Consider the following 15,796-nt stretch of genomic DNA (forward strand, 5'->3'; position numbering starts at 1 on the left):
TTACAATATTTACCCTATCTTAAAGCGGGCCTTTTTTGTTTTCAGGGAAATTGCGCCTAGAATTGCCTGCGCAGTGCAGTCAGACACAAAACGAAAACTGCTATTGCGGTGTTCATATGCTTTAGCACATGAGACGGATGTCTTAAGAAACTGCGTGGAAAAGCTGGCTTTAGGAAACCGGCTGCCACTGAGCTTCACTACCCTTACTTTATTACCTTAATGACTACCGTTTAGGTGGTATCACATAAGGGGTGGCCTAGCAAATTAAAGTTACAAAGAACAGCCTTCATGTGGAAAAGTGTGCTGTGACATTTTCTAGTTGGGCTCGGCGGCTGTGCACAGACGCAGATCGCTAATCCATTCACTCTTGTCATGCAGGTGTTTCAGCGCGCATTCGTGCGCCTGTTGCTTCAAGCTCTTGTGACGGCTTCCCTGGCAGCCCCGCTGCAATATCAACCTTGGTCAGGTGAACATGGCAGGATTGCCTGTCACCCATCCCTGTTGTGCACACCTGGATTTTGAACTGCACCACCCTTTAAGCGCTTGGATTTCGTCGGGAGCGGCAGATCTGCGTTTTGGATGACACCGCTACCGAGGACGGTGGTGCTTGATGCAGCGTGGACAAACCTGCCGTCATCGACCTCAACTTTCCGGTCAACTATGAAAGAGCAGACACTACCGGTGGTGCGCCTTGTGGGCTCGGCGGCTGTGCACAGACTCAGATCGCTAATCCATTAACTCTTGTCAGGCAGGTTGGTAAAGCTTTTTTTTCTAAGAAGTCTACCAATTATTTCCTGCTTCGGCTGCCGAGCCCGCACTGCTGCCTTCTTGTCGCTCTTGAGTGTTCTGATGTAATTCGTGCCTTGTTGGTAATGTCGGGCGATGTTGAAAACAACCCCGGCCCGAACTCCGATGCTTTACTAACTGAATTGAAGAACTTGTCTGCTGGTCAGCCACAATTAATCAGTCAGGTTCAAGACCTGAAAGTTAATTTATTGTCGACGGACAAAGCTATTGCTGATATGGACAAATGCATGACTGATATAGAGGGGCATTATCAAAATCTCGTCTCCCTGCGCTCTGACTTTGAAACCGTGAAAACGTGTGCCGCTCAAGTGGCCACCGTGGTACACAGGCTTGAAACGTGTATTGATGATGCCCAGAATCAGTCACGACGCAATAATCTTATTTTTTATGGCCTCCCTGAATCAACTGGATCAGAGGTGTTTGCTCAGACCGAGCAACTTATCATCAAGCACTGCCACGATCATTTGAATATTTGTATTGAGCCGAAAGAAATTGAGCGCGCACAGGTATTAACCGCCACCATCCTACCATAGCAAAATTCATCTTCCATAAAACAAAAGAATTGATTCTTTCTAACGGCCGCAAGTTCAAAGGAACCAGCTTCAGCGTTGGAGAGGATTGCTCTCGTCCCGTACAAAACGCTCGCAGGCACCTCATAATTTTCGCGAAAAGCAAATCATTACCTTTTTCTTTGCAATTCAAAACACTGCATATGGGCCATAAGCGCTATGTCTACGACGAGCAAACACAGTCTGTCAAAGAAATAATATAGCAATTTCCCCATCGTAATAATGTCTGTTGCACTGCTAAGCCCAAATCTAACATATAATCTTTAGTCTGTAATCTTTACCAACGCATGCAGTTTCCTTCCAAAATGTGACGCTTTTCCCAAAGTTGTTTTATCATCCAATATAATGATGATAACCGAAACCTGGCTCGCAGAAGATATAACAGATACAGAAGTACTAGCCGACCTACCAGAATTTCATGTCTATTGCAAAGGCATGGGGGGGGGGGGGGGGGGGGCGGTGTACTGATTGCTGTGCACCAGCAGTTATCATGCTCCGTAGCCAAAAACATCACTTCTGATCTTGAAGTATTATGGCTAATTATTCATGCGTCCCCCCACACCATCATTCTAGGTGTTTGCTACAGGCCTCCAAATAATATTCCAGATTTCACATTTAAACTTAACAGTCTGGGTGACCTTAGTGATCAACACCTGCAAGCAGAAGTCCTCCTTTTTGGCGATCTTAATTTTCCTCAAATAGACTCGAGCAATGACGTCCCCATAACTATGGGCAGTGAGCCTGCCAGAGATTTTCTGGATTTCTGCCTTAATTTCAATTTAACCCAACTTGTATCATAACCTACACGCGTTGCACTGAGCACTTCTAGCATCTTAGATCTCATCCTAACAAGTAATCCGGAAAGCTTATCATCAATAGCGTATCTACCTGAGGTCAGCAACCACAAAGTAATTCACGCCACATTTTCGTTTCAACCCGTGAAATGCCATTTATTCAGCAAAACAATCCACCTGTACAACAAAGGGAATTATGATGCAATTAATAGTGATCTGAGCATTTCTTCCGACGTTCGTGAGGTTATGTTCTACGCGCTCTACTAATGAAAACTGGTCAATATTTAAAAACAAGATAGGTGATCTCGTTGATAAGTTCGTACCGAGAATAATGTTCCGCGGAAACTGAAACAAGCCATGGTTCACTAAAACGATTAAGCGACTTGAAAACAAAAATAAACGTCTCTTCTGCTCAGCCAAACTAAACGGACACCCCTCCACTTAGGGGAAATATTTTGTGGCCGAAGACGATTATCTGTGGGCTATACGAAATGCTAAATTCTCCTTTTTCCATGATGAACTGCCTAAAATGCTTACGAACAACCCTCGCAAATGGCTGACCACGGTACTTGAAACCTGCTCACGAGCCGTTACGCGCATACATGCACAGGAAAGCTGAACTGACGTACAGCCATAGAATTGCATACTGGGGCCATCAAGCGGTTATTCCAACGAGTGCACGGCAGTCAATGCTGAGTATGCTGCATGATGCACATCAAGGGATAATGGCTATGAAGAACCTGGAACGTTCTGTTTTCTGGTACCCAGGGCTCAATCGGGACATTGAGAAGCTGGTCAACGCATGTCTAACATGCATAGAATGGGGCAGCATGCCTCCTGCCCGACAACCCACACCTTTGCAGGACACAGAGGAGCCGTGGTCTAGGGTCCATGTCGATTTTGCGGGCTCTGTGGACAGTAACATATTGTTGATTGTGGTCGATTCCCATACAAAATGGATCGAGGTTACCACCATGACGACTGCCAGTTCGGCGAAAAAAATTGAAGCACTGCAGACTATGTTCAGCCAGTTCAGTTTGTCGAGGACCCTTGTGACGGATAACAGGCGGCAATTTAATAGCGAAGAGTTCAGGGCATTTATGATGCGCAATGGCATCGCTCATTTGCAGACAGCTCCCTACAAACCGCAGTCTAATGGTCTTACAGAAAGAACAGTACGGACTGTGAAACAAGGGTTAAAAAAAATACACGAGGCAGTTTGCAAGCTCCGCTGGACCACATTCTTTCGTATTATCGGCGCACTCCCTTGCCAAATAGGAAAACCCCAACTTTTAAGCTTCTCGAATATCAGCGATGTTCTTTATTGCATGTCATGTTATGACCTTTCCTTTCTGCAGGTGCGTGCAATAGTGGCCAACCGCTGTGCAAGGACGTCTGGTTCAAGAACGACGGAGTGGGTGACAAATGGAAACCACGCTCAGTAGAGTCCACTAAAGGCTCGCGAACGGCAAAGGTAAAGAGTGCAGATGGGGAGCAACATCGCCGCCACCTCGACCAGCTAAAGACCAGGAGGACCAGTGTGGGAGGAGAAGCGGTGGAACCTGAGGCCCCCATACGAGTACCAACGGCTAAAGGCAGCCAGAATGCTGCGGTAGACTCGCAGTCTCAAGGGCACGACAGCAGTGACAGTCATGCTCAAGTAGGCACCAACATTCGAATGCCATCAGATGGGTGGGTCAAAGCCGAGGATACTACCAGCAAAGCGCAAGTGACTGACTGCGCTGAAGTGACACTGCATAGGTCAAAACAGAAGCCCCAGCCCACCGACCACTTCACTCCTTAAGGGGGAAGAATTATTGTGAATCAGCATGCGCCGCTGACACGTGTTTATACTGTTAGATTCACCGGCCACGCCTCTTGTTAATCGGCAGTGGCTGCGGTGACATCACAAGATAAAAGCTATGAAAGCTACACTAACCTTTAATAGGGCGTTCGTTCTTTGCCAACCGCTTGTCGAGTTACTCCAGTTTGGAGGAGAAAATATATGTATCTACAATGTATACAGTTACAAGGTTGCAGCTCAGTAGCCAGGGTAACACCATCTACCGATCGTCGAGACACCTCCTAACGTCCCTTCACCTCCTTCACCTCCTGACGTCCATTTGTCCACAGCGGCACAAACTCGTATGTGACAATATTTAATAGAGACAAACTGAGCACGGTTAGTGAGAAATTCTGAAATCCATTCGAGAATGTGAGGGTGCAGGTTCAACAGGCAAGTTTTAGTAACAGGTGTTTGTGTGGTACTTTGTGCAATGCTTTAGCAGAAAGACTGCATCAGTCTGAAGGTTATGGTCATGAATCATGAATGAATACTGCCAGCTTAGTTTGACACTATAAAGATTTGTGAAAGCCATGCTGGGAATAATGAAAGAAACTGTTTGAGAGTATACGATTCTGCATGGGACGCTCGTTAGTGATATGGGGCGGTCATTCAGGGGGGAATGTTTGTTACCCGATTTGTGGACCCGAATGACCTCTCCCACTTTTTAGTCATCTGATAAGCTTCCTGCTTCAAGCAACAGTGAGAACAGCATTGAGAAATACACTGCAAGAATTTGCTTAGTATTTTTTTAACAGTTTGGAGTTATGACCTTTAATATGACACATACTAAACCCTTGGCCATTTTTTTTACTAAAAAATAAGGTGCACATTACCTTTATGCTTTCTTTAGGCGTTTTACTGTAATTTTTACATTAGTTTTCTACTTGGGACAAATAGGAAATGGGCGTGCATTTGATGCAGGAGCTTATAGGATTCGGTAAATACTGCCAAATGAATCTGCAGTACGTTATGGCGTTTATTTTCTGCATAATGTTTAATTCAACCTGCAGGATAATTTGATCAATCGTGTCAGTCCTGTCAGGGTATAATTAAGAGAAGTCAACTGTGCTAGCAACATACACTCATTAGGCATTTCTTCACAGTAAATGAGTGCCCTTCAATTCTTGAATACAGCTTTACAAGCTGAATTCATTCGTTTTCGGGTTTCATATATTTTGCAATTCAAAGGGTAAAAATCAGGTGCGATTTTTAAATCTGAAAACCGGGGAGAAATGAGTTTTGCTGTCTGGCACAAAAACTAGGGAGAAACGAGGCATTTTGTTGTCCGGTAGCCCAAAATTCAGAATTTTCTGCTAAGTTTTACCAATGATTAATTCAAACAATGGTCCCCTTTTAGATACAAACCTTTTTAAACAAGCAAAGACATTCACAGGAACACGTAATGGCAAAGAGAGCTGCTCGCAAATTATATGACGAACTCACCTGTACAAATACTAGTTGTCAGCCATTATTAGTATGTTTAAACGAAACCAAATTAACAAAAAGAACAAATAGGGACTGGTTAGGCGATCCCTTCTTTACACTGTTCGCTGCACATCTTTAACAAAGGAATAAAGTACAAAGTAGTTCACAAGGGCATGCTTTGCAGCAGGTGTGATGCTTTTCTTTATGTTATTAGCCCTTGCTGATGCACTTTATCATTATGTGCATTAGCATGTGCACTCTTAGGGTTATGTCAGGCCTTCTGTCTTCGTATGTAGTCGTCCTGTCTTGCTTGTTCTGAATACAGGCTTTTGCAATTGGAACAGCATTCATGAAATGCCAACTAGGTGAGTCAGCCACCCTTCCATGGACACAACGTAGTTGGGCAAACATCCTCTCAACGTCACAGCTACCATTCGCAATGCAGAACAACGTCAGTGTTCCACTAATTCGCTTCCTAGAACATTACCACTGTTTACACATATGCAACAGGCCGGAAATGCTATGCAATAAGCCATTGTCAAATTGGAATAAATGAATGAATGTGTATTATTTAGTGGCGCAAGGGCCAGGTATGGCCAATGAGCGCCATGACTGATAATGTTGTGTTAAGCGCTGATTTGTGAGTCGCGATGGTGGGATGTAACATGGCTTGTGGGGATGTGCGACTCTCGCGCGTCCCCTGATATGTTGTTTTCCCGCACGGCTCGCGTAGCCTGGCGCCCGCGGCGGTCGGAGTGCTTGAAGCGCCGTACGAAAGATGGTGCGAGTGTTGCGCAGCGAATATTAGCTGCGGACGCCGCCTACAGGGCGCGGGAAAAGGAAGGCTCGCGCTCTTGGGCGGCGGCCCGGCGAACGCGGTGGACGTCCCGCGCGTGCGCCGATCCATGCTTCTGCGAGACCATCTCGCGCGTCCGCGGATATGTTTTCCCGCACGGCTCGCGTGGCCTGGCGCCCGTGGCGGTCAGAGTGGTTGAAGCGCCGTACGAGAGATGGCGCGAGTGTTGCGCTGCGGATATTAGCTGCGGACGCCGCCTACAGGGCGCGGGAAAAGGAAGGCTCGCGCTCTTGGTCGGCGGCCCGGCGAACGCGGTGGACGTCCCGCGCGTGCGCCGATCCATGCTTCTGCGAGACAGTCTCGCGTGGCTGCCTTCGAGCGCCCCACAGTTCGCGTGACCGTACGCGCGAACGACCAGGCGTTGGGATCCAGCATGGGGCGAACATATTTGCTCGTTATCCGGTCACGGTGAGTCGGACTTCTAGATTTGTCGCACGCCCATCGGCATGTTTTGCGGATAGCAACTCGGCTAGCAGGCATTGATCTATGAAAGGTGCAATAAATGCCCTTGTGATTGTTTGCACTACTGTGTTGTCGTTCCTTTGTCCCAAGAGTACGGTGTGAGAACCCCACAGGCTGAAAAGGGGCCTAAAATCAATCTTTATCACAGAAGCGTAAAATGATATATAGTATAAAATTATGATAGTGATGCATGTAATTGTCTATGGATATAGTATGCATGATATGTGATCATGGAGTTAAAATGCAAAAATACGGAAATAGCACCTATGCCTCCGGGAGAACTTTGAGCCCAAAGGCTGGGAGGCAGGTGCTTTCTCTTAATGCAGTCACCGCAGAAGAAACCTCAGTTGAGAGGCCGTCCTACAGATTTCCTGGTGATATAACATGAAAACTATATACATCTTTTAAAAATTCGAACAAGGATTGATATTTAACGAGTGGTTCTATACCTATGATCATTATAGGCTGAAGTAGAATTTGTTGCCGGTGTGGTAATGGAAAATGCTTTTTTCTATTAGCGTCTACTCGGTGCATTACAGCAGGATGTGAAGCACAGTAAGTGGCTCACCACATTTATCACACATGGGCGGATTGCCACCGGACAAGAGGTATGCATGCGTGCTGTATGTGTGTCCTACCCTGAGTCTGCAAAGTGTTAGTTCTGTATGGAGGTTCTTTGATACCGGCGGCCAGTTGCCAAGATACGGCTTGATAAGATGAAGTTTATTTTCTGTTTCTTTATTCCAGAAGCGCTGCCATTATAACATTGAACATATTTCCGTGTATGTTAAAAAACAAATATAGGGGTATTACTCAAGTTCGCGCGTGCGCACCTGACCCTTCTCTGGATCGCACAGCGCCGGCGGAGCGGCAGTCGCTCACTAGCACTTTCGCAGCAGCCCTAACAGTCAGAGCTGTGACCCCTAACCCGCGGTTTGCAGTGAGTTGCGACCACGGCGGGTTCAGGCCGGTGGGAACAGGGTGAGCCTCGACCTAAGGTGTTTATTCACCTTAGAGCACAAGTATACCAACTGACAACAACAGCAACAACACATACAGATACAACACAAAAACCACAGCGGCGGAGCATTCCGCACGTCTGGGGTGAAACAAACCGCACAATGTGGGAACCACAAAAGAGGCTGATAAGAGTTCAGCTCACCCAGAGTGGATCCGCGCTCGGGCCCTGGGGCGGTCAGTCGCACACAAAGGCCGGGCGCAACAAGGGGACGGCGTGCGGCGGTCTCAGCGGCTGAATTGAGATGCGGCCAGTCGCAAACTCCTCAACCGAAAGACAACGGTGCATCGGGGGAATAGCGCTTCTCCCCGAGCGGCGGAGAGGGAGTCTCCCCGGTTCCAAGAAAGGGAAAGGAGGGAACGGGGTGCCTTGGGCGTCGGCGTCGCGGCCAGGCGCGAAGAGCAGCGGGAGTGGCGAAGGTGCCCTCTCCCCGCTACCCTCCGCTAGCGAGCACGTGATTATTGCGTGATAACCGCGTGGCCGCTCCGGAGATATCGGGATACGCGTGCGATCCCCACATCCCCCCTTCCTTAAAATAACCCTTTAGCCGCTAAGAGGCCGCCGTCACCTGAGGCTTTCCCGAGAGGGACATGCTACTCCGACAGCAACGCGGTTTGAGTCCATGTTGGTGAGGGAGCAGCTCTAGCTGCAGACCGCCGTTGTTGCCGTGTAGGTAGTCGCGAGCCAGGCCGGAACGTAGAAGGATGTCACGGAGCAGCTTGACAGTAACGGGATGTAGTAGGAGGCAAGAAGGCCTCTGGGTCCGGGTCACCTTGCGTATCGGCGGCGTCACCTGCCTAGTCGGACGTGCCGGGTCCGTGTTGGCGAAATAGTCCCTGGATTTCTTTTAGCTGCCTCGACCAGACTGACGCGATCCCCGAACCAGCCTCGAGATGGCGCAGGACAGCTGTCTTTTGGTGTTCCCGGGTTCGTTGTCCTCTGGTATTGGCGAACGCGTTTCTTTCTGTTCGTTCCGACACAGCTCTCTGTCGTTGCGCACCTTCGCGGGTTTCAGCACGCAAGATCGGCAAAGGCGCGCCGACCCACCCCTGACGATGGCTTGCACCTCGCTGCGCAGCAGGGGTCCACTCTGTCCTTGCGGGCGAAGTCTTTTGCTCGGCCTTGAGGCTGGATGCTTGGTTGCGGGGCTCGCAACTCGGTCGCGGAGCTGTGCGGTGCGGTTCGGCTAATTCTGCGCCACGGCGACCATTCCGGACCGGAAGTCGCCCACTGCACCTCTCACCCCGCTGTTGGCCGCCGGAGGATCTTCTTTTCTCGCCGCCTGTTGCCTGAACTGCACTGCTGACTGCTTGCGGCCTGCTCGTTCGTACCCACAGCGGAGACGGTCTTTTCCTCTTGCTTGAATGCTGTTGCACGGCTCCCGACGGGCGGTCTGCCGCTGCGACAATTCTGTTAGCCCCTCTCGCTTCTTCCAAAGAGAAAGCGCGTGCTCGCTCTGGAAGCCTGCATGCTAGACATCGGAGGAGCATTTCGTCCGATATCGCGCACAATAATATAGCCTCCGCGAACCGGACAGAGTTAGTTCTGCCGAGATCGCAAGTTATAACGCTGCACTGGGCTCGAACGTCGAGCTGTGCCACCCGATGCCGCTGCCTGCGGGCGCGGGAGAGCGTTCTCCTCGGGCCACTTGTTCCCTCTGTCGTAGTAGGGTTTGAGATCACAGACATGCACCGGTCGGCTGATCGGACTCAATTTCAAGTCCGCCAGCCTGTACACGAGCGAAGAGACAGTCTCTCGCACCCGGTACGGTCCTGTCCATTTTGGCGCCAGAGAAGCTGAGAATTTCTTACTGGCGTCGCTCAGGACGTGATTCCGTCTCAACACCAGGTCGCACACTTTGTAGTGAACTTCCCGATGAGAGCAGTCGTACTGCGCTTTCTGCTCGGCACGTGCAGTGCTCAGGTTCCGTCGCACTTTTCGTAAAGCCTCAGTTACCTTCGCGCACAGCCCAGTCGCATAATCGGCGCGTGCCGACGAAACAACCAGTTCCGTGCTGCTTCGTTCCTGTAGAGTAAGTTCCACCGGACTCAACAGCTCCCTCCCAAGGTTGAGGGTGGCGGGTGTATACCCAGTCGATCGATTCACTGTCGACCTGATTGCAAATCCAATTTCAGGAAGACAAGCGTCCCACTCATTGTGCGTCCCCGCAAATGCAACTAGCATGTGCTTGATGTTGCGGTTCACACGCTCAGTGGGATTCGCCTGGGCATGGTACGTGGTTGTTCTCCTGTGCTTAATGCCGAGAGCTGCACAAGAGTCCACGAAGAGTTTGGCAGTGAAGTAGGACGCATTGTCCGTTATCAACTGCTCAGGATAGCCGAATCGTGTAAACACCTCGATCAGCTTTCCCATGATTACGCGTGCCGTCAGCTTCCGTAGGGGGAACAGTTCCACCCACTTGCTGAAATGGTCTGTGACTACGAGAAGGAATCGGTTCCCGCTCGGTGTCCTGGGGTAAGGTCCCATGACGTCACATGCCACAATTTGCCACGGTGTTCGGCTATTGATCGGCTGCATGAGCCCGGGTGGTCGTCCACCACGCGGCTTCACGCGTTGGCACACGTTGCAAGAGCGGGCGTAGCGCATCACATCCCGCTTCATTTCAGGCCAGGTAGCAAAGCGGCACAACTTCAGATAAGTCTTGGGGCCACTCGCATGCCCGGCCAGGCACGTATCATGAAAGTAGCGTAAAAGTGCTCCTCTCAGCGTGCGTGGAATCACCGCTTTGAAGGACTCATGTGTATCCTTCTCCGCAGGCATGTATCTCAGCAGGACGTCGTCAGAGTCTAGCAGGTAGGAATCCAACGCGCTCACAGCAATACCAGCTGCGTACAGTCGCGGACAGAATAAAATGGACCACGACGAAGGCGGCCGGAGCGGCTGCGGGGGCGGCGCTGCTATCGCGCTTCGTGCGCTCCCGACGAGAGTACCCCGAGTGACGTCAAACTTCTCCTCCACACCCTCGCTCTCGCGCTGGCGCTTGCCGCGCTTGATAAATTTCTAGATGGCTAAGTGCTGAACTACTGGCGATTCACGCGCCCCTTCGTCCCGACCGTCAGCAGCAGAGGAGCCGAACGTGGCACTAGAAATTTATCAAGCGCGACAAGCGCCAGCGCGAGAGCGAGGGTGCGGAGGAGAAGTTTGACGTCACTCGGGGTACTCTCGTCGGGAGCGCACGAAGCGCGATAGCAGCGCCGCCCCCGCAGCCGCTCCGGCCGCCTTCGCCGTGGTCCATTTTATTCTGTCCGCGACTGTACATGTGCGCCGCGGCCGCGCCGCCGGGCTCCCGGAGCCCCTCAAACACTTTCTTACAAAACGGATCCTCCCGCTGTGCCTCTAACAGCTCCTTTCTGCCGAACACGCTCCCCACTGAACTGACGCAGTCCAAGTGGTTCACGCTTTCGTCCTGAGGAGGGGGTTCTTCCGCCCTTCCTTCGGGACCAGCGCCGTCGAGCATTGTAGCAGTTACTCTGCTCTTAGGCTGAGTCACTGAGGAGTCACGATGGGTATTAATGTTACTCCTCCTGACAACCTCGATCGTCGCAGCGGTTAGTCCGCTCTCAAGCTCAGTTTCGGGCGAGGTGAGTTGAGTAGTAATGTTACTCTTCTCACAGTCAACAGGCGCGCGCTAAAGTGCGTCCGCCACAACGTTGTTCTTTCCTCTGCTGTAGCGAACGGTAAAATCGTATCGCTGCAGGAGAAGTGCCCATCGCGCGAGCCGGCCGCTCGGCTCTCCTAAGCGCCTAAGCAAAGTTAGTGCCATATGATCGGTCTCAATTATGAATGGGACTCCATCAATATAGTAGTCGAATTTTTTGAGAGCGAAAACGATCGCCAGACATTCCTTTTCTGTCATTGAGTAATTTTTCTCTGCGGGAGTCAAAGAGCGGCTGGCAAAAGCTACCTTCGTGCTGTTGGAGCAAAACCGCTCCTAGGCCAAGGTCGCTGGCGTCCGTATGAATGACAAATTCTTTGTTCAAGTCTGGTAGCCTTAACTCGGTGGTTTCCACGAGCGCGTTTACGAGGTTGCGCAGTGCCTCCTCTTGCTCGGGACCCCACCTCCACTGCTCACCTTTCCTCAACAGCATTGTCAAGGGGGCTTGCAGTACAGCGCAGTTTGGGATGAACTGTCGATAGAAGTTCGCCAGCCCCAAAAAGCGTCTCAGTCCGCCTATGTCTGCCGGTGACGGGTAGTTCAATAATGCCTGAACCTTGTCATCACACGGCAGAAGGCGTCCGTTATCAAGTTTAAACCCCAGTAGCGTTACTCGGGTCGCTGCAATCTGGGTCTTGGTCGGGTTTAGCGTTATCCCCGCAGACCTCAGACGCTCCAACACGTCCCTGAGATGGCGTAAGTGCCCATCAAAGGTACGCGAGTATATACCACAACATCGTCCAGGTAAGCAAGAGCATGGTGCCGCCTTGCGTCACTCAAGACACGGTCCATCAGGCGCTGGTAAGTCGCAGGCGCACTAAGTCCGAATGGCATACGGGTAAACTGGAAAAGTCTCCTGTGACAAGTGAAGGCAGTCTTCTCTCAGTCACAGGGATCTACCTCCGCCTGAAAGTATCCTCTGCTTGCATCGAGCGTAGTGAAGTACTTCGCTCCGCCTATGTTGGATACGATCGAGGGAATGCTAGGAAGCGGATATGCGTCCTTGCGTGTCACCTTGTTCAGGCGGCGATAGTCAACACAAAGGCGGGGCGTCCCATCCTTTTTTAGGAACTAACACCACAGGAAAACCCCATGGGCTGTCCGACCTTTCAACAATGCCTGTACCGAGCAGTTCGTCCAGAGCGCTGTCTAGTGCTTTCCTCTTAGCCAAACTTACCGGCCGAGGATTACACTTCCACGGAGAGGCGTCGCCTGCTCAATTTTATGCCTGTATAGCGTAGTGCAACCAGGCCGCTCTGTGAATACGGCGTCATATTCAGTCAGAAGCGATGAGAGGCGAGCCTCTTCTTCCCCCGACAAACTGCTTGAGTCGTTCAGCAGCGGGTGGTATCGTTCGCCCCTCACTGCGGCACACTGTGCCACCGCAGCGGGGGTTATGGGCTGTGCGGGAGGGGAGCAGTTCCCCTCCGCGCCTCTTTTCTCAGCGCGGCTGGCCGGACGGCATGTTGACCCGGCCGCAACCGTTCTGAGGGACCTTTTCGGGCAATCGTTTGGTCGGTCTGCGCGCGAAGCATCATCGAACGACGTTGTCTCTGACGCTTTTTGAAATGAAACGAAATGTTTCAGGGCGCCACATGCTCGCTCCCTATATCCTCCATTGCAGACGTCAATAACAATGCCCGGCTTGGCGAGGAAGTCTCTACCAAGAATTATAGAAACCGACAGGCCGGGAAGGTGAGCGAGGCGTTGTCGCATCACCCGTTTCTCCCACCGCACCACAAGCCTAGCAGCACAGCTCACGTGTGCCGTGCCGCTGGCGAGTCGGAAGGTCACATTACTCTCTCTCAGTCGGATAGCGTTCCGACGGAGATGTTCACACACCTCATCGCCAAATTGTGAAGCGCTTGCTCCTGTGTCTAACAGCGCAAAAAACCTGCGCCGGGTGACTGTAACCTCTATGAGTGGCACTGGCGTGTCGTTGGGTGGTCCGAAACGACAAGCCAGTGGGGCAAGGAGTTCATGTGTCTCACTTCGCGCCGCTGTAACCGCCGCCGGTCATGCAGCGTTGCTCACCGGCGGCCCCGCTCGTTTCCCGAAAGCGCGTGCTCTCGGTTCGCAGGCTGTCTGCAATCCCGGGCGAAGTGCCCCGGCTGGTTCCACCGATAACAGAGGAGAGCCGGCCTTTGTCGAGCTTGGCGTCCAGTGCCTCGCGCCGTGTGACCGTTGTTCCTCTCTATCGACTGCTCCCTTGCAGGCACGCTCTGCTCTGGCATCCTCGGGTCGGCATGTCGACCACGATTCTGCATACCTCGGCCATCGGCAGCGCGTGCTGCACGCATGGCATAAGTGTACGGGTCGAGAGCCCGGTCAGATAAGTCCCAACCGTTTCTCAGTTGTCCGTCACTGAAAGCAACCGCACCATCTCCACTGGAACGAGGGCGAAAAGTGTCCCCGTTCCACGCGCATCGCGGCTCAAGTGGCCTCGACGCTGGGGGTGGAGGTCGGTATGAGCGCGAGGCGAGTATATCCGCCCGCATGCGCTTTGCCTCTGAGGCCAGCTCATCCAAATCCCTGAACTTGCTGCCTCTTAGGTACGCTGCGAAGGTGGGATGAGCTTGTCACGTGACTCTCTCCACCTTATCGCAGTTCGGAGCAGTAGGGTCAGCGGTACGATAAAGTTCGTCCATCACCCTTACATACTCAAGCAAGGATTCGTCCGGATGCTGAGTACGTAGCTCCAACTCGCGCCGCAGACGACGCTCGTAATCTGCGGGCAGGAATTCCTCGCGTAAGGTCGCTCGGAACTCGGCCAGCGTGCTAGACCGGTAGCCAGTAAGCCGGAACCAGCGGGCAGCGTGATCAGTCAACGACACTGGTACGACGCGTTCCAGCATCTCGTCATCGGACAGCCCCGTTGCGCGCTGGTAAGTCAGCACGCGATCGAGGTATTCGTTTACGCTAACTGAATCACGATACCCGGTGTAGGTGGGTAAGTCCACCCTCACTCTCGGTCTAGCAGCGGCGGCAGATGTCAGCAGAGTGTTCTGCACGGCGCCTGCCAACCTCTCAATCAAGCGCATCGCATCGTGCAACAGTGCCTGCTGAGGCTCGCTCTGGAGAAAAATGTCTGGCACAGGAGCGGGACGCGTCGAGCAAGTGTGCCGCTGTGGCTCCATGCTCTCCGCAAACTCTGGCGAAGGGTTCGACGTAATGTGCCTCACGCCTTCAAGGGTACATCCTGCCGGAGAGAGCGCCTCATGTGTAGCGCTACCCACTTCGAAGCTTATCAAATTTCGAGGGCTAATGTTCGCCGCAGGGCATGACTGAGCGGTAGCAGTTACCGCCACTTCGAATTGTTGCCTGTTGGTAGCAACCTGCGACAGCGTATACAACGGCTGTCCCGTATGCTGCCATGGTTCGTTCGTGTAATGGCAGTCACTCACACAAACAGACTTAACCTGTCACACCTCTGGCCCCACGTTGGGCACCAAATATAGGGGTATTACTCAAGTTCGCGCGTGCGCACCTGACCCTTCTCTGGATCGCACAGCGCCGGCGGAGCGGCAGTCGCTCACTAGCACTTTCGCAGCAGCCCTAACAGTCAGAGCTGTGACCCCTAACCCGCGGTTCGCAGCGAGTTGCGACCACGGCGGGTTCAGGCCAGTGGGGACCGGGTGAGTCTCGACCTAAGGTGTTTATTCACCTTAAAGTACAAGTATACCAACTGACAACAACAGCAACAACACATACAGATACAACACAAAAACCACAGCGGTAGAGCATTCCGCACGTCTGGGGTGAAACAAACCGCACAATGTGGGAACCACAAAAGAGGCTGATAAGAGTTCAGCTCACCCAGAGTGGATCCGCGCTCGGGCCCTGGGGCGGTCAGTCGCACACAAAGGCCGGGCGCAACAAGGGGACGGCGTGCGGCGGTCTCAGCAGCTGAATTGAGATGCGGCCAGTCGCAAGCTCCTCAACCGAAAGACAACGGTGCATCGGGGGAATAGTGCTTCTCCCCGAGCGGCGGAGAGGGAGTCTCCCCGGTTCCAAGGGAAAGGAGGGAACGGGGTGCCTTGGGCTGCGGCGTCGCGGCCAGGCGCGAAGAGCAGCGGTAGCGGCGAAGGTGCCCTCTCCCCGCTACTTTCCGCGAGCGAGCACGTGATTATTGCGTGATAACCGCGTGGCCGCTCCGGAGATATCGGGATGCGCGTGCGATCCCCACAATACCTAACTGTGAGAGGTCTCTCAATATCCCAAACCGCCACGTAGTATCATAGGCTTTCTCCATTTCTAAGAATACTGATACGAAAAACTGCTTATGAACGATAGCTTCACGGATACGTGGCTCGATACATATGAGATGGTCACTGGTGAATCGA

At 52.1% G+C, this 15,796-nt stretch overlaps 1 protein-coding gene across 4 annotated transcripts in view; it reads right to left on the reverse strand.

The window, feature by feature from the left end:
- Patr-1 (Protein associated with topo II related - 1) overlaps positions 1-15,796 on the reverse strand; it is a 312,386-nt gene that overhangs the window by 278,824 nt on the left and 17,766 nt on the right. The window lies entirely within an intron of this gene.

The sequence above is a fragment of the Dermacentor albipictus genome, chromosome 10, assembly GCF_038994185.2.
Source record: "Dermacentor albipictus isolate Rhodes 1998 colony chromosome 10, USDA_Dalb.pri_finalv2, whole genome shotgun sequence".
NCBI classification, from domain to species: Eukaryota; Metazoa; Arthropoda; class Arachnida; order Ixodida; family Ixodidae; genus Dermacentor; species Dermacentor albipictus.